Source organism: Syngnathoides biaculeatus, chromosome 3, assembly GCF_019802595.1.
Source record: "Syngnathoides biaculeatus isolate LvHL_M chromosome 3, ASM1980259v1, whole genome shotgun sequence".
NCBI lineage: Eukaryota > Metazoa > Chordata > Actinopteri > Syngnathiformes > Syngnathidae > Syngnathoides > Syngnathoides biaculeatus.
The window spans coordinates 14,354,743-14,382,187 of NC_084642.1; the positions used below are offsets into that span (position 1 = coordinate 14,354,743).

General features: G+C 42.8%; 1 protein-coding gene across 2 annotated transcripts in view; it reads left to right on the top strand.

The window, feature by feature from the left end:
* Positions 1-495: 495 nt before the first annotated feature.
* tln2a (talin 2a) overlaps positions 496-27,445 on the top strand; it is a 104,188-nt gene continuing 77,238 nt past the window's right edge. For both annotated transcript variants that reach the window (XM_061814475.1, XM_061814476.1), the window contains exon 1: positions 496-673. The gene's annotated coding sequence lies outside the window, so the exon portion shown is untranslated. The remainder of the gene's footprint in view (positions 674-27,445) is intronic.

A 27,445-nucleotide genomic window follows, 5' to 3' on the forward strand; every position in this document is an offset into this window, starting at 1 on the left:
ATTTTTAATGTATATAACTATTACTATTATGTAGTACGACGTACTGTACTTGATTTTGACCATAAAACGAGGTTTTTAAATTTGAGTATGTTTAACGTTATCAACTAGACCAAACCATTTACTTTTAATATATAACACCCACCTACAATTTTTAATTCCAATAATTCCTTAAAAAAAATTTTAATTGAGCCTCAAAACGGAAATCATTCAAATGTGTACTCGATCGTTGAATTAATATTGATTAGATTTTACATTATATTATATTGCTTGTACAGTGGTTATTTTCGTCTGATTATTGAAGCTATGAATTGAAGTTATTAACTGCTATAAAATTACTATGGAAGCAGAATTTTAGTCCGGTTGTTATTTTCGCCTGCCGAGGGTGTATCGAGTGGAGTAAGTGGACTACAAAGCGTGGTCCATTGAAAGTGACGTATTTCCTTTGGTGCCCCCACTGGAGGATCTGCTCTGCCCCCCCCCCCCATTTTACGCGCACGCACTCACGCGCATTACACACACTCAGTCGCCGCTGTCCCTGCGTCCACGCACACACACTATCTGGCCACTCGGAAATTTCCCGTCACGCCGAGCAGGATCTTATTTAATTCGCCGCTAAATCAGCGGAAGTGTCCGCCACCGTACGTCCTGCGATGTGCCAGTGGAGCGTCTGAAGGTAGGCTGCTTTTTAAAAAATATATAGATACAAAATTAAAAAAAAAAAAAAAATGCAACACTGTAATCGGATTACCGGGTCGCACATCTCTCCTGCGGCACACGCCGAAAAGCCGCCTGACCTTCCGGAGCTCTCCGTCTCATTGCACAGAGGAGAAGCAGCGCCGCGTGTGCGACCGGCGAAGTTGCGTGCTCTCAATACGCTGAGAAGATGCATCGTTGAATTGACGTGCAACTTGTGGCGCTTTGATACACACGAGCCGGTTCCTTCGGCGGCTTCACCGGCTCGGGTCTCTGCAGCGCGCCCGGCGAAGAGGCGTCTCTGGCGGCTTTTGTTTGGCGAGTTCCCGGGAGGTGGGGCGGGTGGTGGTGGTGGGGGGTTAATACGCATCCCCGCCATGTTACTGTACGGTGTCAAGCGTGACTGAGTGGATTGTTGGCAACTTTGTTTGCTGACCCCACCCCAGGGTTAAGCATTCACCAGTTCCAATGTAGCGACAATGAATCATGATGCCTCCCCTTCCATTCATTGTATTGCTCCTAAAAGTGAGTGTCTGATGCATGGGCTCAACATGCAGCCTCCCCATGCACGTTTGAGTCCATATCTCCACTGCCACACCCCTTCCAATAAAGCAGCCTGCGAGTACTTAAACATACTTCATCCAGTGGCGTGTAGTAAAGTCTGCTCAATATAGAATCATCAAGTTCTTTGGTGGTCGTTGAGTCAAATACTTGCACATGGGAGGAGTTCGGATTAGGTGATGAAAATGACTTCTGGGAGGCATTGAGGAAATTCTGATCCACTATCTGAGACCTCGTGAACGGGAAACAGTGCGTCAACCCCGTCGTATAAAGTGGGGATGGGGGATTCTGACGTGAGTCATTATGCCGAATGATTCGAAGTTGAGGAGTGAAGAGGAAGATGTTGTTGGGGCGTCTTGGTTGACACACCTCTGGAATATTGCATGGACATTGGGGACAGTAGCTCTGCATTGGCAGACCGAGCTAGTGCGTCACCTTTTTAGGGTTATGGGGATCACAGGAGGGTTGTTTCGACTAAAGGGGATGACACTCTTCGGCATTCCTGGTAAGGTCTGTCTATTCAGGGATTTTGGAGATGAGGGTCTGTCAGGAAGCTGAATCACAGATTTAGGAGGAGCAGTAAAGTTTTTGTCCTGGCAATGGAACAGTGGACCAGTTCTGATGCGTCAGCAGGGTCTTTGAGGATTTTTGAGAGTTCGCCCAACCAGTCTACCTGTTTTGTGGACTTGGCGAAGGCATTTAACTTTGTTCCTCGAGGAGTCCCGTTTGTGGGTACTCCGGCAGTATGAGGTGCCGGACGTCCTGATACAGTCTGGTCGATCCCTGTACGACCGGTGTCAGAGTTTGGTCTGCATTGCCGGCAATAAGTAGAATATGTTTCCACTGAAGGTTGGACTTCATCAACACTGCCCTTTGTCACCAATTCTGTTCGTTACTTTTATGGAAAGAATTTCTCGTGGCAGCCGAGGCATAGAGGGAGTCCGGTTTGGCAGCGTCAGTATTACATCTCTGCTTTTTGAAGCTGTTGTGGTTCTGATAGCGGCATCAAGCTGCGATTATTCAGGTCTCAATGGAGGAGTTTGCAGCTTAGTGTGAAGCAGGTGGGATGAGAATAAACACCTCCAGATGTGAGACCATGGTCCTTAGTGGGATAAGGTTTGAGGATGACGTCCTGTTTCAAGTGGAGGAATTCAAGTATCTTGTGGTCTTGTTCATGAGTGAGTGAAGAATGGAACAGTAGACCAACAGGGGGATCGGTGCTGCGGTGATTCGGACTTTGTATCGGTTCGTTGTGGTAAAAAAAGGCAGTTAAGTCGGAAGGTGAAGCTCTCTATTTACTGGTCCATCTACGTTCCTACCCTCACCTCTGGTCATGACCTAAAGAACAAGATTGCAGATACAAGTGATTGGAGTGAGATTCCTCGGCAGGGTGTCTCCCTTAAAATAGGTGTGAGAAGAGGGGAGCCAGATCAGGTGGGTGGCTCCATGCATATTGGACCGGGTGGGTACCCTGGGGACGACCCAGGACACTTTGGAGAGACTATGTCTCCGGCTGGCCTGGGAACGTCTCAGGAACCACCAGAAGATCTGGAGGAAGTGGCGGGGAGAGGCAGATCTGGGCTTCTCTGCTTCAGCTGCTGCCCCGTGACCCGACCTCGGAGATGCAGTGGTAAATTGATGGAAAGAACTCTTTTTGTGAGAGGTTTGTGATGAAAAATCCGAAGTTATTTTTAGTCACGGAAGATAAGATGTAAAACGAGTCAAGTGAATGGAACTTCGACCTCACCTGTGGCTGTTTGTATATGAAACATCGCAAACATTGTACCCATAGGACATGTCATAAGAGTACAGCTGCAAATCACTTTTGAACCTACTCAATAAATGTTTTCTGTCAACAATTAATAGATTAAGTTCTCTCTTGTCCCAAAACATTGGTTTATATTGGCAGAAAATGCACACACAGTCATTTAAGAGTAAGCATTATTATCAGGTATGTAACTGTGGCCATTGTGAGGTTCTTTAAACGTAGCTTATCGTTCAAACATATGAAGTCTGGATATTTTTTTTATGCGACACATCGTTCCATGCAGTTGTGCATTTTGGATTAAGTCCTTTTGTTTCATGAATCATTGTGCGCCTGTGGTCTGAAGGCTCATTTCTCACTGTGGCGAAGTAATTCTTGCATATTGCCCTGGAGGCGCAACATGCTAGGCTAAGTTAGGAAGCAGTCATCTTCACTCGGCAATTGGATCTCCATCTCTGGTACTTTGACAGGATATGGTGGGACCATGTGTAAATTGGCAGGCGACAGGTATTCTAGGTCAATCCAAGACTCCATCGGGGTAAAAGGGATTTATGTTTGTTTATGGATTGCAATGTAGCCCATCTCTTCCTCAGTCAGTTGTGATAGACTCCAGTTCACCCAGTGAGCATAAGCGCTATAGAAAATTGCTAATCGGATGCATTTGTTTCCATGAATAGTGTCCAGGAGTGTTTTACTGAACTGCGGAGAGTATCAGGCATTTAAGCAGTAAGGCCTCACTTGAGTGGACTCTTTATATATATATATATATATATATATTATATATATATATATATATATATATATATATATATATATATGATTTTTTTTTTCCCACAAATGGCGACAATGGGGATTTATTTAAATCATTGCAGAGTAGGCGCCTATAAGCAGTAAGATTTATTTTTTTCATCCCGAGGGGAATTTCAGGACGAATGTACTAATATACAATAAATCTTTGTAAATATGTTATCAAGACACTTGCAGACAAAAACGGCATCATATTTTGGTTTTAATATACTTTTTAGGGGTGTACAATGATTTAAATAAACTGTTTTGCTGTTAATGTCTGTATATTTTTAGCCTTCTCATGTGTAGAACTGTAAATATCTGACGGGCAATAGTTATTTAAAAAAAAATGTCGCTGGCATGGAAGACGCAAGACTGCTTTTAGACAACACGAAGTGGCCGTATCAGACTACAAGACAAATTTGCCCTCCCGATTTTACAATGTCAAACTACTGCAATAAAAACTTCCGATATCACTGCATACCATTTATTATGTAAAACAGAATATATGTGCGTGAATGAGAGGGGCGGAGGGCGAAGAGTGAGGCTACAGGGAGAAGAGATAGCGAGGGTGGACGACTTCAAATACTTGGGGTCAACAATCCAGAGCAATGGAGAGAGTGGTAAGGAAGTGAAGAAATGGGTCCAAGCGGGGTGGAAGAGTTGGCGGAAGGTGTCTGGTGTTCTATGTGACAGAAGAGTCTCTGCTAGGATGAAGGGCAAAGTCTATAAAAGAGTGGTGAGGCCGGCCATGATGTACGGATTAGAGACGGTGGCACTTAAGAGACAACAGGAAGCAGAACTGGAGGTAGCAGAAATGAAGATGCTGAGGTTCTCGCTTGGAGTGAACAGGGTTGGATAGGATTAGAAACGAGCTCATGAGAAAGACAGCCAGAGTTGGATGTTTTGGAGACAAAGGTGAGAGAGAGCAGACTTAGATGGTTTGGACATGTTCAGAGGCGAGAGAGTGAGTATATTGGTAGAAGGGGGCTGAGGATGGAGGTGGCAGGCAAATGAGCGAGAGGAAGACCAAAGAAAACGTTGATGAATGTTGTGAGGGAGGACATGAGGGCAGTTGGGGTTAGAGAGGAAGATGCACGAGATAGGTTAAGATGTAAAATGGTGACACGCTGTGGCGACCCCTAACGGGACAAGCCGAATGAAAAAGAAGAATTGGGGATTTATGTATTTAATTCAAATGCAACCAGATACACTCATCAACACGAGTGGATTGCGCCGACTGTATTATAAGAAGAAAAATGGTGTGGGAAAATAGTGTGTGCTCAGGATAGGAGAGGATGTTCATGTATGGCTTGCTTGAGGTACATTTATGGACTTTTATTGCAGCACAGCTCACAAACGGGCAACAAAACATTACGTAGCCTAACAAGCTGGTGCTAGCGCTTGTGGTTGTGTGCAAACATGCTGCTGTTCTATTGAATACACGATATGACCAGTGCAGTGATTTCCAGCCTTTATGGAGCCAAGGCACATACTTAGTTGAAAAAATCTCATGGCATACCGACAAACAAAAATGTCACAAAAAGTTGATACATTAATTGCTGTATGTACTTACCGCCATCTAATAAAAGACCATTACTTAGTTCTGTCTGTCACTATGCCTCACTGGCATAAACGAATGAATAAAGATGCATTATTTACTGTAAATATATATTTTTTTTGGGCGGCACGGTGTAGCAGCTGTAAAGCGTTGGCCTCACAGTTCTGAGGTCCCGGGTTCCTGCGTGGATTTTCTCCAGGCACTCCGGTTTCCTCCCACATTCCCCAAAACATGCAATTGGAGACTCTAAATTGCCCCAAGGTGTGATTGTGAGTGCGTCTCTTGTCTGTCTCTGAGTGCCCTGCTGGCAACCAGTTAAGGTCGTACCCCGCCTGCTGCCCGTTGATGGCTCGGACAGGCTCCAGCACTCCCACGACCCCTGTGAGGATAAGCTGCTAAGAAAAATGGATGGATGGATACATTTTTTGAGGAACTAAGTACACAAATATATAGAGTTTTGAACCCCCTTTTTCAGCAAGGAGCAGATGAAGGACTTTATCATCACCTTAAAACTGGCCTGGGGTGGCAGCGGTGGTCGTGAGCAGCAAAGTTATTTGCCACTTAAATGTAATTTTCTCGAAGTGACATACTCGAACAGTCTTCTGTCGCCGTGGCATTGCTGCTCGGGGGTTTCGTGCTGAAATCACGAGGTAGACGTGAGCTTCATTGGACTGAAAAACGACAGTCGATTATTGAGTAACGGTCCTCGGGGTGTGTGTGAAGGGGCGGAGCGTGCGTGGGACTCCTCGTTAACGTGGATGGCTCCTTTTATTGATTTTTGCCCTTGCATAAAAACAGGCCAGAGGGCGAGGAAGTGAGTATTCATCACGTATAAAATAATACACGACTTTGAGGAAGGAAGTGACATGCTCGTGGCCATAATAATAATAATAATGGCTAGTCCAATGGGAAAGGATGGTGTTATAAATTGATTTGTCCTGATTTAAGTGTCCAAAACAGATGGGGGCTGACAATATAAATATATAAATATAAATATATATATATATATATATATATATATATATATATATATATATATATATATATATATGCACGCATTCAATATTTATAACCAAAGCGCTTTGCCTGAAGATAGATGATTTCTACTGAGTCATGATGCAGACAGTTGTGATGTGAAATGGATTGCAGCCATAATACCAACGAACACTGAAACAAATGTGAATGAAAATAATTTTTTTTACCACATTTTTTGTTTGTTTTTAATGTGTATGTGGTGCACATGCACATAATACTGCAGTCCGGTGGCTCAGCTGGAAAGTATTGGCCTCACAGTTCTGAGGTCCTGGGTTCAATCCCGGACCCGCCTGTGTGGAGTTTGTATGTTCTTCCCGTGCCTGCGTGGGTTTTCTCCAGTTTCTCAGGTTTCCTCCCACATCCCCTAATCATGCAACATTAATTGGACACTTTAAATTGCCCCTAGGTGTGATTGTGAGTGTGGCTGTTTGTCTCTATGTGCCCTGTGATTGACTGGCTTCTAGTTCAAGGAGAACCCTGCCTCCTTCCCATTGACAGCTGGGATAGGCTCTCGCACTCCCCGCAACCCTTGTGAGGATAAGCGGCCAAGAAAATGAATGAATGTATATGTTCCCCAAGATGGCAAAAAGCTTTTTCACACACACGAATGAGCCATTACAAATACATACAGGTATCATGATACGCAGACTTTTTATTTTTCAATTTATGTTTTTACTGTATGTTTTTAATAAAATACAATATTGGCGAGTGCTATTTTTTGGCGTGTTGGAATGACATTTCCATTAATTCAAATTGGGAAAGATGATTTGGGTTTGAGTGTTTTGTGTTACGAGTATGATCCCTGAATGAATTAATCTCATAAATCAAGGCACAGCTGGATTAATTGAATTTGAAATCATAATTCATGGAAAATTGTGGCATGATGGAACTGTTGTTCCATTTATTTGAAGAAGGAATTTGGTGAAAAAAAAAAAGTTGCTTGTACATTGTCAAAAGTAAAAAAAAAAAGAAAAAGGATATTTGGTGGTTAGTTGATTGTAAAGTCACAAAAGGGAAAATCCAAAACAAAACAGGAATACATCGTAAATACTTAAATGTTGACAGAAATGAATGAGGAGGTAATCGTAGTCACTTGCATGTTATTTTTGAGTGGGAATCTCTTGTTTGCCCTTGTCGTTTCTTTTTCTTTTTTTTTTTTTTTTGTGGTGAGGGGGAGGAATCCGGGTCCTGGTTCAAGTTGATAAGGCCCAATTTCACACTTTGTTGTGACCTACCAGCCCCATCTGTAACCTTAAAATCTGAGTCAAATCCCAACATTCCAATCTTTCTCTTCAAGAAAATCTTCCTGATGCCGAGTGAGACCCGCACTTATTTTGACAGCGTCGTCATGCCTGATATTTTCCTTCTGAGGCACCATCAAATACAACACAGAACAAATTAATTCCTAGGTATTACACATGAGGGGGGATTGGGGTGTTTTTTTTTCTTTTGTGCTGCAATCAACACGTGCTAAAATATCTGTGCAGCCATAGTGGTTGTCATGGTATTGCATGGGATGCTGCCTGGTAACCCGCTATGATGTAACACAAAACCTAAGCTTGAAGACAGCCTGAATTTGCACCTTCAACTGATCCACACATGTGAGGGGTTAAAACAATGTATATATATTTTTTTTTTGGGGTGAGGGGGACAAGCACATAAATGTCATGAACCATCATTTCGGTGTACCTGGTTTTTATAATAAACGTTGATCAGTTCAAAGTAAAGGCAGAGGTCCCAATGGTGAAATACTGGCACTGGGAGATTGATGGCAGTTCTTTTTTTCCTATTCAAGTCTTTTCTTTATGAACTTTACAGAACCGTTTCTCTGATGATCCGTTCCAGCTGTCTGGGTGTGTTTATATATATATATATATATATATTAAAAAAGCATAAATTTTACGAGTTTGACATTCTTTGGTGATACTACACAAAGAATAAATAATTACCGTGCACTTATTATCCCCTTGTCGCTCTCATTTTAGCATCGTTGCCATTATCAATCTGGGGGTGGAGCTGGGCCTTGTGACAAAGCAACCTTACTCATTGTGGTGGATATTTCTGTCTCCTTTTGCGACAACGCTCATCCTCGTTTTTATTGTTTGACTTCTTGTGGCCTCACTGCATTGCGGCTTCTGTTTTGGTATTTATTCCAGATTATTCACCATATTTTAGGATTTTGATGTGATTCATCAAAAACAACACTCATCACTAACAACAAGTTTGACTGTTACTACCACAACAGACCATTAAGTGCAAGCTAGCAGGAACGAGTGTATAAAGGACAGAGAATGTGCAAAGGTTGGGATAAATTCTCTCTCCATAAAAGAAGCTGGAATCCATGGTGCGTATTGCAAAGTAGAACTGTCTTAAGTTACACAGTTGCATGTCTGTGGTAAAGTAAATACAGTATTGCGAGTTAGTTCAATATAGGATTGTCACTTAAAGGCGCACGCACACATTCAACGTCACACAGACACTACACTGTTGAACGTGACGAGGATGACTCCAACTAATCAAAATACCTGGAACTCACATGTATGTTTTTGGTATTATGTGAATCCATCCATCCATCCATCTTCTTTGCCGCTTATCCTCACGAGGGTCGCGGGGAGTGCTGGAGCCTATCCCAGCTGGCAACGGGCAGGAGGCAGGGAACACCCTGAACTGGTTGCCAGCCAATCGTAGGGCACATAGAAACAAACAGCCGCACTCATAATCACACCTAGGGGCAATTTAAAGTGTCCAATTAATGTTTTTGAGATGTGGGAGGAAACTGGAGTGCTCGGACAAAACCCACGCAGGCACGGGGAGAACATGCAAACTCCACACAGGCGGGTCCGGGATCGAATCCAGAAACTCAGAACTGTGAGGCCAAAGCTTTACCAGCTGATCCACCGTTCCGCCGTATTATGTGCATGAAGCTTTCAAATATATACTATATGTAAATAATAAATTACAGCACTGATGTTATTATGGTACAGTTGCCCGACTTTGCTGCAGGCTGCGTAGGTTTAGTTCCCCCTCAGTGACATTGATACTGTATGTGCCCTGTGATTGACTGGCGACCAGTCCCAGGTGTAGTCTGCCTTTCACCTTAAGTCAGATGGGATAGGTTCCAGTCCCCCGTGACCTTAGCATTGAAAATGGATGGATGCATATTTGGTCACTACTTTGCACATTTTGTCTGCCGTGAAGGTGATCTGGAACTTAAACCTCACGATAAACAAGGGCATATACTGTATTGATGGGGGGGAGTGACAAGGAATTTACCAACTTTTTGTGGCGTTATTGCAGAATTCTGAACACACTGGATTTCCTCCAGAGCAAGATATTTTACGCCTCCATACCCATACTGCAAATAACCGGCACGTGTGCAAGTCTACCTTGTAGAGAAACAAAAAGAGGTACTTCAAAGTAAATATTTTAATATGTTCCCTTTAAATACAAGTCCCAGTTTTGGGACTTTGTGCCAAAGCGAAGGAACCGTCACCATAATCTCAAACTGAGCTCTTCAGATGTTACTGCGCTTTTTATATGTGCCGGTTGTTCCTGTAGCCCTCAGGCTCACCAGGAAAGAAACCTAATCAGGTGTCTGGCCTGCGACCCTTCTGCTGGCTTGCAGGCGGTCTCATGTGGCATTCACACATTGAAATCGGGCCACCGTGGTGTCAATCTTTTCTTTTCCCCAAGAAACGACATGTTCCATGAATATGCTATCAGGGTGTCACATCGACGAAGGGATGAGCTAAACTTAACCTGAAAGCTGTGACTGAGTCTGCATCTTATTACCTGAAGGACATTTCTAGAATCAAAGGTCGTCTTTACAAAGAAGACACAGAAAAGATGGATCACGTGTTCATTTTCAGTAGATTGGACTATTGTCCAGGTCTGATTGAAAAATCAATCCGACTGCTGCAACTGGTCCAAAGAGGACAAAAAGCTCTTACTAGTTCAAAAGCAGAATTGTACCAAGTCACACCAGTCCTAGAAACTGTCGATTGACTTCTTGTCAGTCAAAGAATAGATTTTCAAATCTTACTGCTGGTCTACACAGCTCGAAGTGGTCTTGGACCCAATATAGTCAAAGCCCCTTTAGTTACTTAAGAGACTTCTTTACTCACCAGGCTGTCGGACACAAGCTTATTAAGTCTTCCCAGAACCAAATAAAGTGAACAAGCATTCGGATTCTATGCTCCTCAACTGTGGAACCGCTAAGACCTGCTCAAAGTGTCGGTACATTAAAATCTGGCCAGGAAACTTTATTGTTCACTACTACTTTGAATCAAATACAGTAATTCTTCTTTTCACAATTTTAGATTAATTTTACAATTTTTTTTTTTACTTTATAATCTACTCTATTTTGTCATTTAACTCTTGTATCGCTTGATGACCGGCTGTAAAAATTAAATGCTTGTAGGTGAATATGAGCATTGATTTTTATTGATCGCGTCGTTATGTGTGGGACCACACATCAAGAGCAGACATCAGTCACGATGTGACATGAGGAAATAACACAGTGCCCATTGAGACCGACCCCTCCAAATGTAATGTGATCTGACACTTTTTATTTTAGTGATGAGCATCTGCTGCCTTAACAGCCGTTTGCTTCTAACTCCCAAAGTTGTGAACAAATGGCAGTCTCATTATTCCGTACGTTTGTTGACAAATTTCCACATTTCTGCCCGTCATTGGATTATTTTATTCAATGTGACGCCGCGGCGTGTGAAACTAATCTTCTGGTGGAATTCCCCCCCCCCCAGGCTCTTGCAACTTCCTTAGGCGACATTGCTGGGAGTGCTGGAAATGCATCCCACCCCCTTCCGTCGGGCTCCTCGGCACCCCGTAGCCCCTGGGGCATCTATTCTTGGGTTTCCCATCAGGGTTAGATTCTTGTTGCAAATGTTTGGCGTAAACTCTGTGTGAGGGAGTAACCCCTCCGAATAAAGGCACCCTTCTGGAGGGATTGCTCAAATGATCCAGTGGCGACCAATGAAATGACAGGATCGAGCTGGGTGAGATCGTTTCATGTCATGGTGGGGTTGGTGCGGTCATTGACGCACAGTACAGTGAAACATCAAGATTTGACCACAATCAGCTCATACTGTAACTGGTTGATGTCTGGTTTGTCTGAAAACTAAATGTACCAGTGAGATTGAGAATCTGGATTTTGCTTCAGGGCGGCACAGTGAATGATTGGTTAGCACGTCTGCCTTACAGTTCTGCCAGAGTCTATCCCAGCCATCTTCAGGCAGCAGGCGGTTTACACCCAGAACTGGTCGCCAGCCAGTCGGAGGGCACATGGAGACAGACAACAGTCACACGCACAATCATACCTGAACCACGGTCCTCTGAACTGTGAGGCCAACGTTCTAAACAGTCTGTCACCGTCCCACCAAAAGTTTTACAAACAGAATTTAAAAATAGAGTAACAACTGTAATATCCTCAATATAGCACGACCGCAAAACAAGAACCACGATATATAGCGGAGGATTACTGTATCGGTATTCCGTGATGATAAATTGCCAGAGACTTATTGTTCCCTATCTGGACTCATTGTTTCCATGAAATGCATCCTAGGACTTAGTCTAGGTAAGTTCTAGGATGTGTTTTATCTTTTATTCTTCACTGAACATCTTTTTATTTTGGTCATTTGCTGTTGCCACATAAAATATCAGGTTTGCCCAAAGAGGAAGCGTTTTTAATATGAAAAAAATTGGTCAGATACCAACTGCACTCTTTTCTTCAAATAGGAACACAGTAAATCTTCTCTCCTCTTCGCAATGGCTTGTTCACCCCTAGGCAGCTCTTGGGTTATTATGTTGGTTGTCATGACAGAGTATAAATGCAGTTGTCAAAGACAAAATCCCATATCTGAAACATAGAGCCATAGACGTTCAGTGCTAATTATTTGAATAACCAGTGTAACAGGACACACCATGAAAATGGGTGGTTCAGCTTTGAATAAAACTACGCCTAACATCATGCCCTCGTCTCGGAGTCCTGCATTTGGGTCCAGCCCCGCACCGTTGGTTCATGACAAAACCCAGATTTTCATTACTGGCTGCACCGGTACTTTTGGAAGAAAGTCTATATACCAGGTAAATGGACGAAAACATCCAAAGCTGTATGCAAAAACTTATTTTTTTGAAAATGTTTTTTCAGATTGTGAAGATCAATTTCCACTGACACTTTGGTTTGGTACTGTCTCTAATGTTTGGCATTTCATTGTGAACTGTTTCAAAATGTTCGACCTGTACCATTTCACTTTTCAGCACACTGTTTGGGGTACGATGGAGCCAAACATGGCCCTGTCCATTGACTGGTCGACAGACATGTGTGGAATGTTTGGAATGTCTATCAGAAGCCTCTTTCGTGCTGTCCATTGATGATGGGAATTTTTCCATAATTTCCCTGCCCCACATTTCTTTATTGGCCATCCATCCATTTTCTTAGTCACTTTCCTCACGAGGGTCACAGGAGTCCTGGAGCCTATCCCAGCTGTCAACGGGCAAGAGGCAGGGTACACCCTGAAGTGGTTGCCAGCCAATCGCAGGGCACATCGTGACAAATAGCTGCACTCACAATCACACCTATGGGCAATTTAGAGTATCCAATTCTTGTTGCATGTTTTGGGAATGTGGGAGGAAACCAGAGTGCCCGGAGGAAACTCACGCAGGCACGGGGAGAACATGCAAACTCCATACAACCCGGGACCTCAGAACTGTGAGGCCAACACTTTCCAGCCGCTCCACCGTTCCGCCCCATTTCTTTATTAACCCTCTCGAAATGGTACGAAGGGGTTTGCATGAACCTGTGAATTTGCCAGCTTTGGCGGTAGTATCAGCTGTAGTGGAGACGTAATGGGGGCTCAGGGCAACTGAAAGAACACTGGGACTGGGACGAAATTAACATTAAAGGGTTAAAACTCAATTCTGGCACTGTAGCATAATTCAAATTTTGGAAAGCAAAAAATTTGACCAAACAAGGCCTTGTAACTTGTACCTCATAAGTGGGACACACGTAAGTCAAGGCACCAATGTATACACTTTGCATGTCTTATTCGGTTTGGGTATATTTCTGAAAATGCATGCTGATGAAAAATGTTTTTTTGCACTTTGCTAGAGCAGAAAATTCCATACAGTATGTCCAAGAAACCATATACGTCAGAACGATTTTACATTGAGATGCAGTTTTGTATCCAAAAGGTTCTGCTGCTCGTCTAGTCCAAACCTCGCTGATGCCTGGTCCCCGAAATAGTGCTTTAAGTGGCTGTTAATAAACGACTGCTACACCGTCATTCCGTCAGCCCCCTCGCCATGCGCCTCAACTTGGTGCTTGGCCAGAACCCGTCTTAAATGGGCTCTCAAAGACTTGTGACGCTGTCTCTCGAACCAAGCTAAATAAGGGAAAACAATCCTGTGTTTATTAGTTAAGGGCAAGTTCGTGGAAGCGCTGCCAGGCCTCAGAGTAGAAAATGAGGTCAGGAAGAAGAAGAAGAAGCAGCAGCATTCAGTTTTGAGCTGTAAACATTCTGTTCCCTGCATTTTGGACAGCTTCTGAGAAAGCTTTGTTGCTCAACAAGTGACTAAGGAAGGCCTTTCATTTGTCTTCCATGCTCGGGGGTCCGTGTTTGGGCCGCTAATGTATCTTGTGGTCATCTTAGTGGCCGCCTAATGGCTTTCACTTGAATGGTCCCAGTCCGCAGAGTTCAGCTAGACAGTGGAAAAAAAGGCTATCCACCTGTTGCATTCTGCCATCTGTAGTGATGTACGAATCTTCGGTTGGGATTACGTATTTGGTTGTGAGGTCGAAATCAAAGCAGAAAAGAATAGAGTACATAATGTGCTCTGATTGGCACATTCGGTCCTGGTTCACTTCGTGTTCACACAAGCACATGTTCAGGGTCACTGGCGAGCTGGAGCCTATCCCAGCTGACTTTGGCCGAGAGCCGGGGTACATGCTGGACTGGTCGCCGACCACCCGCAGGGCACGTAGACACACAACCATTCGCACTCATGTTCACACCTATTTTATTTTGAGTTTTCACATAACCTAACATGCATGTTTTTGGAGTGCGGGCGGGGCACCTATTAGGAAAAACAAAGTCGACTACTGGTTGCAGCCTCGTTGGTGTTGTGTAAGCATGCAGCCAGTATTTTCTATCGTGTCAGGTGTTGGAAGTCAAAACCTGGAGGTGGTTCTGAGTCATGACTTGCCATGTTCGTATTTGCTGTGTGGACGCCACAACGGGTCCAGTTGAATTATGTCATTTACTGCGCACAGATATGGAGCTCGCATTTTAAATTTGTCGCACTGTGTCAAACTCGGGCCAAATGTGATTGTATTTGCCTCGAGTACATCATGTTTATTTCCTGAAATGCATTTAGGATAATCCAGTGGAAGTTAAAAAACTGTAAAATGATGGATGTTGTCTCCTTGTGAACTTTTGTGTTTGATACGAACATGCCTGTGTGCAGCTTATTTTCCAGCTGGCACAGAGACAAATGCTGCATTGTCACATTCCTCTCTTCACATGGACTCGTTGGGGGGGGGGGGGGGGGGGGGTTACAATGTCAGACTTGTGCACAGTTGTGTTACTTATCTCCCCAGTGTAGTGCACACCCTCAGGGAAATTACTTGGACAGGAGAGGGAGGCGGGAGGAAAGCAATTGTACTCATCCATCCACCCACAGCCTACACATGTCGTGGAATTCACCATTACTGATGTTTAAATCATGTATTTTGGCCTAATTATATGTATATTAGCAGTGTGGTGATCTTGGTCTGCAAAATGCCAGATGGGAAATTGTACTTAATGGGTGCTGTTCTTTCAGAGATTTCATTGTGACGGCAGATTTTAAAGGGTGGTTTGAAGTGGCAGATGGAGAGTGGGATATTTGTGATTGTCCTTCACGACAACTTTTCAACTAACTATTCAAGCTGCTGTACTTCAGCTCTGTCAAGTGGCCCGTGCAGATAAATGTGGCTCGGTGCAGCCGTGAAGGCATGTGAAAAGCCAATTTTAAATGAGGAGTGTTCAAAGTGCTTCTCCGGAGATTAAGTCGTAAATATCAATTTTTGGAAATGTGCTCTTCGCCCTCTTATGCCAACAGTGAGATGAGAAACATATGGATGCTCGCAAGGCAACAAACCCACACATACACTCCATTGCTGAAATTTTCTTTTAAGCGAAACCAAAAGATAAATGTTTTGTTAGTAAAGTATTGCCAAATTGACTGAACCAGTTTCCATGGAACTTTGTGGAAGTCAGCTCCGATACGCTGTAGCACACATGCAAGCATAGTGAGCGTAAGCAGTGTAGAACATAAATGGATATTAAATAATTTGTTCCGAAGATCATTCATGAATTAATTTTATTTAATACATACAAATGTTAAACTCACATTTTTGCTTTCCTATTCCTGTTTTCCAAGATTGAATTTATTTATTTTTAGAAAATGCTATTGCAATCTCTCTAGTTCAGGTGCATATCCAAATATCTGCAAACAATGATTATTTTAAAAATCAATTCATTGGTAATTTTTGAAATTGGTAGTGCACAAAAATGTTGCCGGATGAAAATCTCTGAACCCTTACAGTAATATGAATGTGGGTGAGGAGAGATGGATAACTGAGAATCTTTATAGACAAGTCTCTGGTATTGAACAGGTTTACACCAGTCTTCAATACTAGACTTCAAGTAAAATAATTTATTTTGATGCCCAATTATGGTGTAGTTCTGTATTTTATATACTGTAGCCTTTACCACAGCCTTTTATTTTATTTTATCAATGATGTAGGGGTAAGGTGTGACATCACACAGCCAGTTTTGCTCAATTTTTCTTGGTATTGACACTACAGTTGAAGTTAACTAATTGCACAATACATTAATATTTACACGTTTTTACTGCAATTCAAAATGTATAATGGCCAGACTATAACATTCTAATTATTACTGTTCAATGCAATAATGTGTGCATGCTGCTACATAATTGTCCTGCTTGTTGAACTTTGCTGGAGCAAGTTTTGCTCAGGCCAACCAATCAAAGTACAGAAAGAAGTAAATCTGAAATCTGATTTGTCAAAGTAACAGTTTCATAGCTAATATCTCCATCCATCCATTCCCTGAACTGCTTACTTTCACTCGGGTCTTGACTGTGCTTGTGACAAACTCTGTTGGCTTTGCGCGAGAGGGCCGATAGATCAGTCAGCCAGCACGACTGAGTCTGGAAACCCCAGGGTCAGGGGGGTTGGACTGGATCTCAACACTTAGCGGTTGAGATCTGATTGGACAAAAAAATAAAATAATCTGAGTCCTGGGAGTAGTGCAGCCAAGATAAACTGTTATTATTGTTATTATTACCTCTCCCTGTGTCGTCACCTTATCGTGGTGGAGAGGTTTGTGTGTCCTGATGATTCTCGGAGCTAAGCTGTCTGAGGCTTTACAGTCCTGGCAATGTCATCGGGGCACCCCTCTAGAGCCAAGTCTAGACGTGGGGCTTGAAGGCGAGCACCCATAGAGCCCGGCTGGACGTGGCCCGAAGTGTTAACGGGTGTTCCCCTTCCCATGGGCTCACCACCTCTGGGGGTGGCCAAGGAGTGCATAGTTGGTGGTAGTTGGTCCCTGAAGGCCCCGGCTACAGAATCTCCATCTAGAGATGAGGAATGTTACCCTTTTGAAAGGAAAGCATGCCTGTTGTATGAGGTTTTGGGCATGCTTTTTGTCCCCCCATCCCAGCTTGGTACTTGTATGTTGGCCTGTCAGACGCCGAGAGGTGTTCTGTTATTGGACCTTTGTACTCGTCATGGACTGATGGTAACAACCCCATGTTCAGACAATAGGGTGTCCAAATGTGCTCTTGACACCAAGACACCCTTGACTGTGTTTGGATGATGATCTTTGTGGTCGTATCATCCGACGTGCAGCTGCATACCTTGGGCAATTCGGTAAAGAGAGATGGGGAGGTGTTAACCGATCACCACCTGGTAGTGACTGGTGGCGACTTGGATCTAATGGTGGGAAAGAAGCCTTTCCGACCCAAATGTATTGTGAGCTTCTGCTGGGCACATTTGGTCAAGTCCCCTGTCAAAAGCATCTTAAACTATCCCTGCGGCCGACCGGGACTTTGACTGGAAGATGGTCGGTGACTGTCGTGGTGGGTATCCCTGAACCCATTTGTGAACAACAGGGTGGTGGGCGATCAAGCTGAAGGAGTCCTACCAGTCTTTTTGGGCCTGTGGACATACTGTGTAAAGACTGCAGTATTTCTGCCTTTGTCCTGCTCCTGTACTTCTACTCTCCTCATGTCCCTCTGGTGCTGTTTTTCCAATTTGCTGACCGAGCAGAAAAACGGTAGCAGCATTCTCCTGCTGTCCCTTTCGTTTCTCTCTTCCCACTTTATCTCAGCAGCCTTTTTTTCACGTTATGCCATTCAAGCCTGTCCCCCATTTCTTAGACCTATCTCCATTCCACGGCGTGGCTTGCAAGGATGTCAACGGCTTGTCCTGGAGACAGTCGGCAGGATGACAAAGGCCCCGTGGGTGATTAGCCGGGCTGTGAATCTGCACGCAAACGTCTGGTAAACGGTTGGCGACTCTAGCACTGATGGAGGGAATGTTCAATATGACTGTCTCATTTTCAGAACCTCTGGAATTTCACTAGGATGCGCATGCGCAAAAACAAGTTTTCAGGTTTGTAAGGCCCACAAGAAAACTATACCCAGCAATTCCAAGAGGGCCTTCATATCAGCTGTTTGTTCAGTTCTGAACTTGTGGAGTCATATTACTTTGAAGTTACAGTACACCTATTTGAGTACACTATTTAGCTGCTCAACCCACGTCTGGTGTACTGATGATAGACATACTGACCAAATTATGTGTTAAGTGAAACCGGATTTGGAGGCTGAATTTTCAATAACTTTCAGGAAATCTTCCACCTGAGGCCAGTTATATGTGTCTTGTCTGCATAAATTAAATTTCACCAGGATTAGTAAGACATTTGGTCAATTTGTGAGCATGGGATAAGCCCATAAAATGACCATTTATTCAGCCCAAGAACAGTAAAAAGCAATTTCAGGGCAAATGAGTTGATGCGAATAAGTGGAGTGAGTGCTTTAGATACTGGAATCTACTTGTTAGTTTCTGTTGCAAAATGCTCTACACCTGAGAGCCTCGACTTTATTTTTCACCTCCTTTGTAAACTTTGGCTTTACAGATGCTAAGCACTTTGTGTTACGTTGAAGACATGACACTTGGCGATAATCAGACAAAGCAAATGCCATTTTGTCCTCTAAGTAGCATCACCTGTCATTTCGTTGTATTTCTTGGTATTTTTCTAGAGATGTAAAAACTAGTCAATCACTGTATTCATTCAAATGGGGCCATTATGTTATCAAGGACTGTTTCCTTGAATATACTGTCCCTGCGTACACTGTTTTTCTGACTGTTTTGTAACTTGGTCTCACCATTTGAACTTTGTCAATTCAGAAGCCTGAACCAGGTTGTTGCGGAAAAAGTACAGTAACAATAACAAATTTAGCAAATGTCAATTTAAAAAAACAAAAAATGTAGTTTTATAAAAGACCTTAAGTTCATGTCATGCCATTAGGTTGCATCCAAGGCCATTCTTTAATACCATATTTTCACGCTATAAGGCGCACTGTATTAAAAAACGCAGTCTCAGATTCGGGTACAAGGCTCACCGTATTATTGGCTGCAAGCAGGGTGGCACACGCGAGACAGTGAGGCACAATTGCACCTTTATTTTTGTAAGCAGAAGAACAATCTTACACTCGGTGGATGAGTCAACACAACATCTTCACCCACGGTTTCACACCAAACCAAAATCTTTACACCATACCAAGCAGAACAGCACAAACAGCAGACAACAAAACGATTAGCGAAGAAATAATTGACACAAAACATTCACTTCAAACGTTATTTACATACACGTTGAGTCCCGCAAAGGATATAGCTGTATAGCAACATTAGCTGAAAGCATACGGGAGCATCCATGCACGCAATTTAAAAACATAGCGGATAGGAAACCGAGTTCAGTGGTACGTACTTTACTGACATATTTAACAGTGTAAATCATGAGTTCAGTTGTACTTTATTTATCTAGTATTTAACTATGTAGCCATACAGCATAGCTGTATAACAGTGTAAATCGTGAGTTCAGTTGTACTTTATCTATCTAGTATTTAACTATGTAGCTATACAGCATAGCTGTATAGAGATACTAGCCGAAACCATACGGTAGCGTGTATGCACGCTTTTTAAATACTTCAATAAAGTACAACCAAGTTCACTGTTGACAAAGTTAAATACTTCATTAAAGTACAACCGAATTCAAGTTTTCCTCCAGGTGCCCTTTTAAATAGCGTGCATGCATGCTACCGTATGCTTTAAGCTAGTATCGCTATATAATATAGCAACATTATTAAATGTGTTAATAAAGTACAACCGAACTCATTGTGTATATAGTATATCCCACGCCGCTTGCAACTTCACTTTCCTTCCAGTCGGTTACAAATTTTGGACAAAGGATCACGAATAAGGCGCTCCTCATTGTAAGGCGCCCTGTCCGTTTTGGAGAAAATTCAAGATATTTAAGTGCCCCTTATAGCCGTGAAAATACGGTATATTGTGTGCTAAACCTTTTCACCTTGCCACACCTATAGAAGATGATCCACCTCTGAGACCTCTGTCAGCTGTGTTGGTTTATTTCGTATTGTCCAACTTATTTATTTATTTTTTTTTTTAAGAGGCAAGGGTCTCATTTGCTATTTAAATTAACTGCAAATGATCTCCCAGCTCTTAAACTGAAACCCAACAAAGCCGTGTATTTAAAGTGTGTGGTGACCCGGGAGCTGTTCTGTACAACAGAGCGGACAGACTCGGTCGGAGCTGACTTGTTCGGCCACAATCGGCCTTACAGACACCTGAAGGTTGTGTACCTCTGGTGTTGTTTTGGTCGTTTTCACTAGAGTCTCTTGAGCCGCAAGCTGGACAAGGACCTGCTTTTTAAGAGTTGGAGTGGTTCTTTTACAACAGTGGATCTTCATCTTACGTTGTATCATCAACGGTTTCATCTGTGACAATTGGGACCCTTGTATCGTTTGCCCACAATGGGCTAACTAAGCACTCGGGAGAGTTTGAGCCTCTCAGGTTCTATGTTTGAAGTGGCCACTTGAGTGAAACACTCCAAGTTGGAAACTGAAGAAGAGGAAAGTGTTCATTGGCGCTGACCTCTTCGGGTTTTTGGAAATTGGATTTTGGATCCACACTAGCCATGTTTACAATGTACGGTGCAAGTTCACGCTGGTAGAGCTGTACTCTGTACGCCCTGTTTGGGTTTTTGCTACAGAGTGTGCGGGCTGGCCATGTACATATTGTTTGAGATTGTAGTATGACTGTATAATTTGTGAATGAATTTTTAATTTAGTGATGATCAGTAAAAGTATTGACTTCATCTGGTGGCCTGGATCTGGCCCCTGGCCACCAGTTTGAGACTTGTGGCTTACACATCAGGGGGAAATTTTTGGCTTGTGTAAACATTTTTGAAATACCGCAAACAAAAATTACCACAACATTTTGTCAATTAAGCCATCACATTTTGGAGCTTCTGCATGGTGTGAGGGCTGACTTGGAACAAGTCTCAAAGTCATGTCGTATCTCTTTTGACTATGTCGCCTTGCAACCCTCCCTACATTTCCTTGCATCCAAGTCATTTCAGCACACATCGGCAATTAGCGCTGGCTTCTTCCAGTTTTGTAGGGAGTGCTGCCTCAAGTTATAATAACACTATTACACTGGATGGGCACATAAATCCTAATGCAGTATTCATTTTGGGCTTGTGTTGCTCTCTCGTATGTTGCACGTTGAGTGTAGAACGAACCCCCATCTTAATCAAAGACTCCACCACTTTTACACTGAAAGTTACCCAACATGCTTGGGAGTGAAACGGTGGCATGGGTAACTTAGTGCTGTACAAATGGACTGATTTTTGCATACAGTTCGCAGAAAGGCAGTCATCCATTTTGGAAAAAAACTCAATGCGTAGCCGCCCACCGAATTGGAATTTTGTCGAGGCCGCAGGCCGACTGTCTGGTAACTTGCAGCTGTCTGGCGGATTAGAGGATTCATGTTCCTCTTCTGCTGAGATGCAAAAGTTGATTAGGTGGACACAAGAGGGGGGGGGGAGGCCTGGTGAGCTCTAATCTGCGGGTCTGGTTGAGATAAACCAGTGGTCTTCAAACTGGGGGTGGCGCCCCCTTTGGTGGTGAGGGGGTGCTCCATTTTTCGGGGGGGGGGGGAGGACTATCTGTGGTCTTCTTGCCTTGAGCTCCTCATGATAGTCTTGATCCAGTTTGTTCTGGTCCGTTGTGACCCAGAATAAAATGTCCCCAGCTTTGATGGAAAAATCTGGCAGATAGACATGGGGGAAAGTCTGTTATGTTTGGGGTAAAATAGTGTATTAGCAGTCTACACTGTATTCGGAAGCAAATATGAAAATGATTTTTACTAAATGGTTGAAGGGTGGGCACTGGGCGGGATGATGCTTAGCACATATCACTCACTGGTGGGTTCAAAACACGGCTAAGGCGCACTGTACTGTAGCAGCCAGTTTTGTTTTTTTGGTGCTCAGCCTCTTCTCGTCAGCGAATTTTCTCAGAAGGAGCCCCTGTTTTAGTGTTACCCTGTTGCTCTGGATGCAGTGGCGTTACACGCTACTGTCTCTATTTTATTTCAGCAGTCTGTTTCTTGATGACTTTAGTTTCCGCTTGCACAAAGTATTTGTTGTTATCTAGAAGAAAATATAGGAGACCCTCAATCCTGATTATCTTATCCTGTTGTAGTGCCTTAACTCTGATCGTTGCAGTGTCATACAAAGATCACAGTCTCTAAATCAGCAAATAAAGGAGTGCTTTTTTTCTCCCCCTTCGTTTTGTATTTTGAGACTATGTCTAGTTCAGAAATGCCCAATGCGGCAGCCGGCGGCACGTTTTTTTACAGTTTCCCGCACTACAATCTGTAACTGGAAAACCGACCACTGAACACTCTGGACAATAATAGCCAATTTTTTCTCCTCGTGTTGGTCCTTCCTGTTAATCTCATGTTTGTTGAGGGTTTCAGAGGCAAATGTAGCAAAATATAAATATTTTCACAGGTGGGTGCTGGTTAGCAGAGGGGGGTGTAAAAGAGTTCTGGTTGATATGTCTTGGTTGGTATGATACGTCTTCCTGCGGACTTTGTATTGATCTGTTGTGATAAAGAGAGAGCTAAATTGAGAGGCGAAGCTCTCAATTTAGAATCTGAATCAGAATCAGCTTTAATGGCCAAGTGTGTAAAATACACAAGGAATTTTTCTCCAGCAGTCGATGCTGCTCTGGTACGACATACAGAAAAGAAAACAGAGAACAAGGAACAACATACCAACAAGAACAAAGAACAAGAGACATTTCTGTTCATGGGGATTATTCGTTATAAGACGTGCAAGATGTGAAATCTATATAGATGAGCATGTTAACATTGTCAATTGTGCAAAGGGAGCAGTTTAAGTGATGAATCGTGAATCAATGAATGAATGAATCAAATGAATTTACCAGTCAGTGTACGTTCCTACCCTCACCTATGGTCACGAGATGTGGGTCGTGAACGAAAGAACAAGATCCTGTATACCACCGGCTGAAATTAGTTTCCTCTGCAGGGTGTCCGGGCTCTCCTTTAGAGATAGGGTGAGAAGCTCGGTCATCGGGAAAGGGCTCAGTGTCGAGCGACTGCTCCTCCGCATTGAGAGGCGCCAGATGAGGTGGCTGGGCCATCTGATTCAGATGCCTCCCGGACACCTCCCTGGTAAGGTGTTCCGGGCATGTCCTACCGGAAAGAGACCCCAAGGATGACCCAGGACACTCTGGAGAGATTATGTCTCTTGGCCGGCCTGAAAATGCCTCGGGATCCCCGCGGAAGAGCTGGATGAAGTGGCTGGGCAAAGGGAAGTCTGGCCATCCATGCTAGAGCTACTGCCCCACGCGACCTGACCTGGAAAAGTGGTAGAAGATGGATGGATGTCTTCCTGTTCCTCTGGAGAAACAAATACGGCTCCAAAGTTACTGCATCCCACCCTACGGCGCATTTTTTAATCTGTAAAAGTAATAAGTTTCCCAGTCAGTCTTTCTCGTAGGCAGTGCCTGTGATTCATCATTTTATTTTCGTGACACAGGAACATTGTCAAAGTAATACCCTTCTCAGGACGTGTCCTTTTAGAAAGCAATCACTCTTTAAAATAGTGTTTGGATTTTCTTTGAGGCTATAAAGCTTCTCTCTAATTCTCCTTTGGTATTTCTTTGTCTTGTTAGCCTTCATTTTTTTTTTTTTTTTGGTTGTATTTCAGCTTTCATGTTTTAAAGTAAAGTGCTGTGAAGAGTGCACACATTTATAATGGTGCATACGTCAGTCTAATTCCAGCGATGTGCATTTTGCTGTAATGACAAACTTTTATGACTCTGTGGGAACCATATCAAAGTGTTTTTTTTAAAAAAAAAAAGCCACTGTGATGGCACAACAGAAAATATGCACACGCGTTCGAGCTTGTTGCTGGGGACTGCTAATGGGATGGTAACCATGGGGATGAGAGATTTTGTGGGATTCTTGTCTTCTGAAGTAGGACTCATTCTTCTTCTTTTAAAAAGCATTTTAGATATTTATTGATCCCATAATTTGGGGTGCTGGATTCAAATTTTACCATGTGGCTTTTTTTTTAAATTCAGATTTGGCCTTATTTTATAATTTAATTAACCATAAGCGAGACACTTAAATTTTATTTTCCCCACCCACACACGTTTGTTTAAGTTGTCTGTAGCGATATCTGGATGAATGGCATTTAAAAAAAATTTGATTTATCATTTTAGGCAATCATCCAATTATTATTTTTAATGCAAAGATGCAAAAAATGTCCTTTTCTCATTATCATTTTAATTTGATTGTTGTCTGTGTTTATCGGGTATTCTTTATTTTTGTGTTCTAATGCAGTTGCTCTACTACTGCAATTTAATCATCCTCCAAAATTTGATATGGGTTCTTCCACCGGGACAGTACCAAGGGGATGTCAATTGCTTCAGTGATGTAATTTTCTAAAATTCAACCACTGCAAATATAATCAAACATCCACCTCAATCTCATGACTGTAGCTCACTAATGCAAGCAAGTTATAGAAAACTGCCACTACCCAACTTTGTCGTTGGGGGTTTGATTCCATTCATTGAATCGAATTGAACAGGAAATGGGAAGCGGTAATTGAATTAGGAGACCCGCGACGAGATCTTGAGGCAAGAACAAGACAAGTTTGAGAGACATTGGGAAAACTGGACAAAATATGCCATAACATCAAAAAATGTTACTACATAATGTGAAATCAAGTTTATCTTAATTTTCTTCATTGGTTCCCACCACTTATTCCTTTTGTTGTTGTCATTATTATTATTATTATTATCATTATGTGTTGTGCGTGTTGTGCAGTGTTTTTGTTTTTTTTTAACTGACAAGTATTGCATCTTGTTTGGTTGTCAGAACAGGTATCACCCAAGGGTTCCGATACCAAGAAAATTTGAAACCTAAAAATTTTTTTTTACTTGTACGGATTAGAGACAGTGGCACCGAAGGAACAACAGGAAGCGAAATGGAGGTAGCAGAAATGAAGATGTTGAGGTTCTCGCTCGGAGTGAGGAGGTTGGATAGAATTAGAAATGAGCTCATTAGAGGGACAGCCAAAGTTGAATGTTTTGGAGACAAGGTTAGAGAGAGCAGACTTCGATGGTTTGGACAAGTTCAGAGGCGAGAGAGTGAGTATATTGGTGGAAGGGTGCTGAGGATGGAGGTGGCAGGCAAAAGAGCGAGAGGAAGACCAAAGAAAAGGTGGATGGATTTTGTGAGGGAAGACATGAGGGCAGTTGGGGTGAGAGAGGAAGATGCAGAAGATAGGCTAAGATGGAAAAAGATGACACGCTGTGGCGACCCCTCACAGGACAAGCCGAAAGGAAAAGAAGAAGTACATTGTTTTTGGAACATTTGTTGTGAGATGATGAGAGGTGGTATCATTTTTTTCTTTTTTTCACTACTGTGATTATTATTGTTTTCCCTTTAAGGTCTTTTTTTTTTTTTGCTCACTTATGGGTATGAACTTGGTTGAGGGTGACCTACTAGTTCAGATAATTGGAGATGAGAGAAACCCTCCTATTCTGTCATTTATAAAAGTATTATTATCCGTTAATGAATGTAAATAATTTTTTTCCTCTCCCTTTTTTTCTTTTTTCTTTTTTCCTTTCTCTCTCTGTTTGTATATAAAAATGTGGGGGGGAAAAATCAATTAAAAAAAAAGAATTATGAGATGCGCATGCACGTGCACGCCCCCTCTGCATGGGCAGCACGAATCAGGGAGAATCTCCCCTGTCCCGAGACGGTTCCTTACCTTGTATAGAAGAGACACCAGTGGGGTTCTACCCCCCGAGCGTGCATGCGTGTTGGCTTCTGTTCCTATTTTAGCGGGCGCATTCTGCTCGTGTTGGTGTTTGATTTCAACAGATTGTCTATAGCTAGAGCAGATTAAATCGTGCGCCTGGACACAAGGCTCCTGGCCCCCTAACCTCTGCTGAGGCCATTGTGCGTGTGTGTGTTTGTGTATGCGAGTTCCATGTAATGCACAGCAACAGCTGCTCTCCAGATGTCCTCGGCTCTCCGAAAAAGGTCAAAATAGCGAACTAACGAATACGATTTGTGGCCCAAGAAGAGGAAGACGAGGCTCTTTTGGACTGGGGTCTAAATTAATAGAATAGGTTTATATGTGGAGAGATTTTCCTGTTGTCTTATTGGATGGCGGATTGGATGTTGCAACCTAGTAAGAATAGCATGGATGCTGCAACAGTTTTATTGGAACATGCCAAAAGGGTTTGGAAGATTTTATTTTATTTTTATTTTAACTGTTCAAAGGATGTATACTGTGTGTGTGTGTGTGTGTGTGTGTGTGTGTGTGTGTGTGTGTGTGTGTGTGTGTGTGTAAGTGCATATATGTATGTATATATTCTTTTAGTAAACTAACTTGAATTTTAATTGTATATTTTTAACAGTAATTCACGGCACGATGGATCAGCCGGTAAAGCGTGGGCCTCACAGTTCTGAGGACCCGGGTTTGATCCCAGACCCGCCAGTGTGGAGTTTGCATGTTCTCTCCGTGCCTGCGTGGGTTTTCTCCGGGAACTCCGGTTTCCCCCCACACCACAAAAACATGCAACATTAATCGGACACTATAAATTGCCCCGAGGTGTGATTGTGAGTGTGACTGTTGTCTGGCTCCAACATTCCCCGTGACCCTTGTGAGGATAAGCGGTAAGAAAATGGATGGTTGGATGACAGCAATTCAATCAATTTCTTTAAATAAAGTCTTTAATCAGGCTGAAAAATATTTTTCTACACAATTTTCAAAAGGTTTCAATAGGAAGCATTCAAAAGTCGGATTTATTTTGTCAATTTTACAACAAAAACTTGTTTTATAGTTTTGTTTAAAAAAAAAAAAAGAGGTTCAACAGGAAAAAATACATATTAATTATTATTGAACCACTATTCCCAAGCAAAGTCTGCGTTTTATTGGTTATGTTTTTTAAATGTGTCATTACTTATGTCAGATACGTTATTTGTGTCCCCACTGGGTTTTTCTTTCATTAACAGAGGGGTGCTGACAACTTTACACATGTGAATATAAACATTAAAATCCTCATTTTCCCATAATATTGTGAAATCTCCTGCACACACAGCGTGAGGGGGGTGGGGGGTGGGGTCTTTTTCCACTTTATGTTTTGCAAAGGGGGGCACCATGCAGTCTGAGCTCTCTCCAAAACGGTCAGCACATTGAAATTCCCGAGTGGCATATTTGGCTTTCTGGCATTAATAACCCCTGCTCCCCACCTCTGGGAACCCCCAGCGCTCCCCATTTCCCACTGCATTTTATTGTGATCAAAGTTCTGCCGGTACTTGTTCAGTTGGTTTG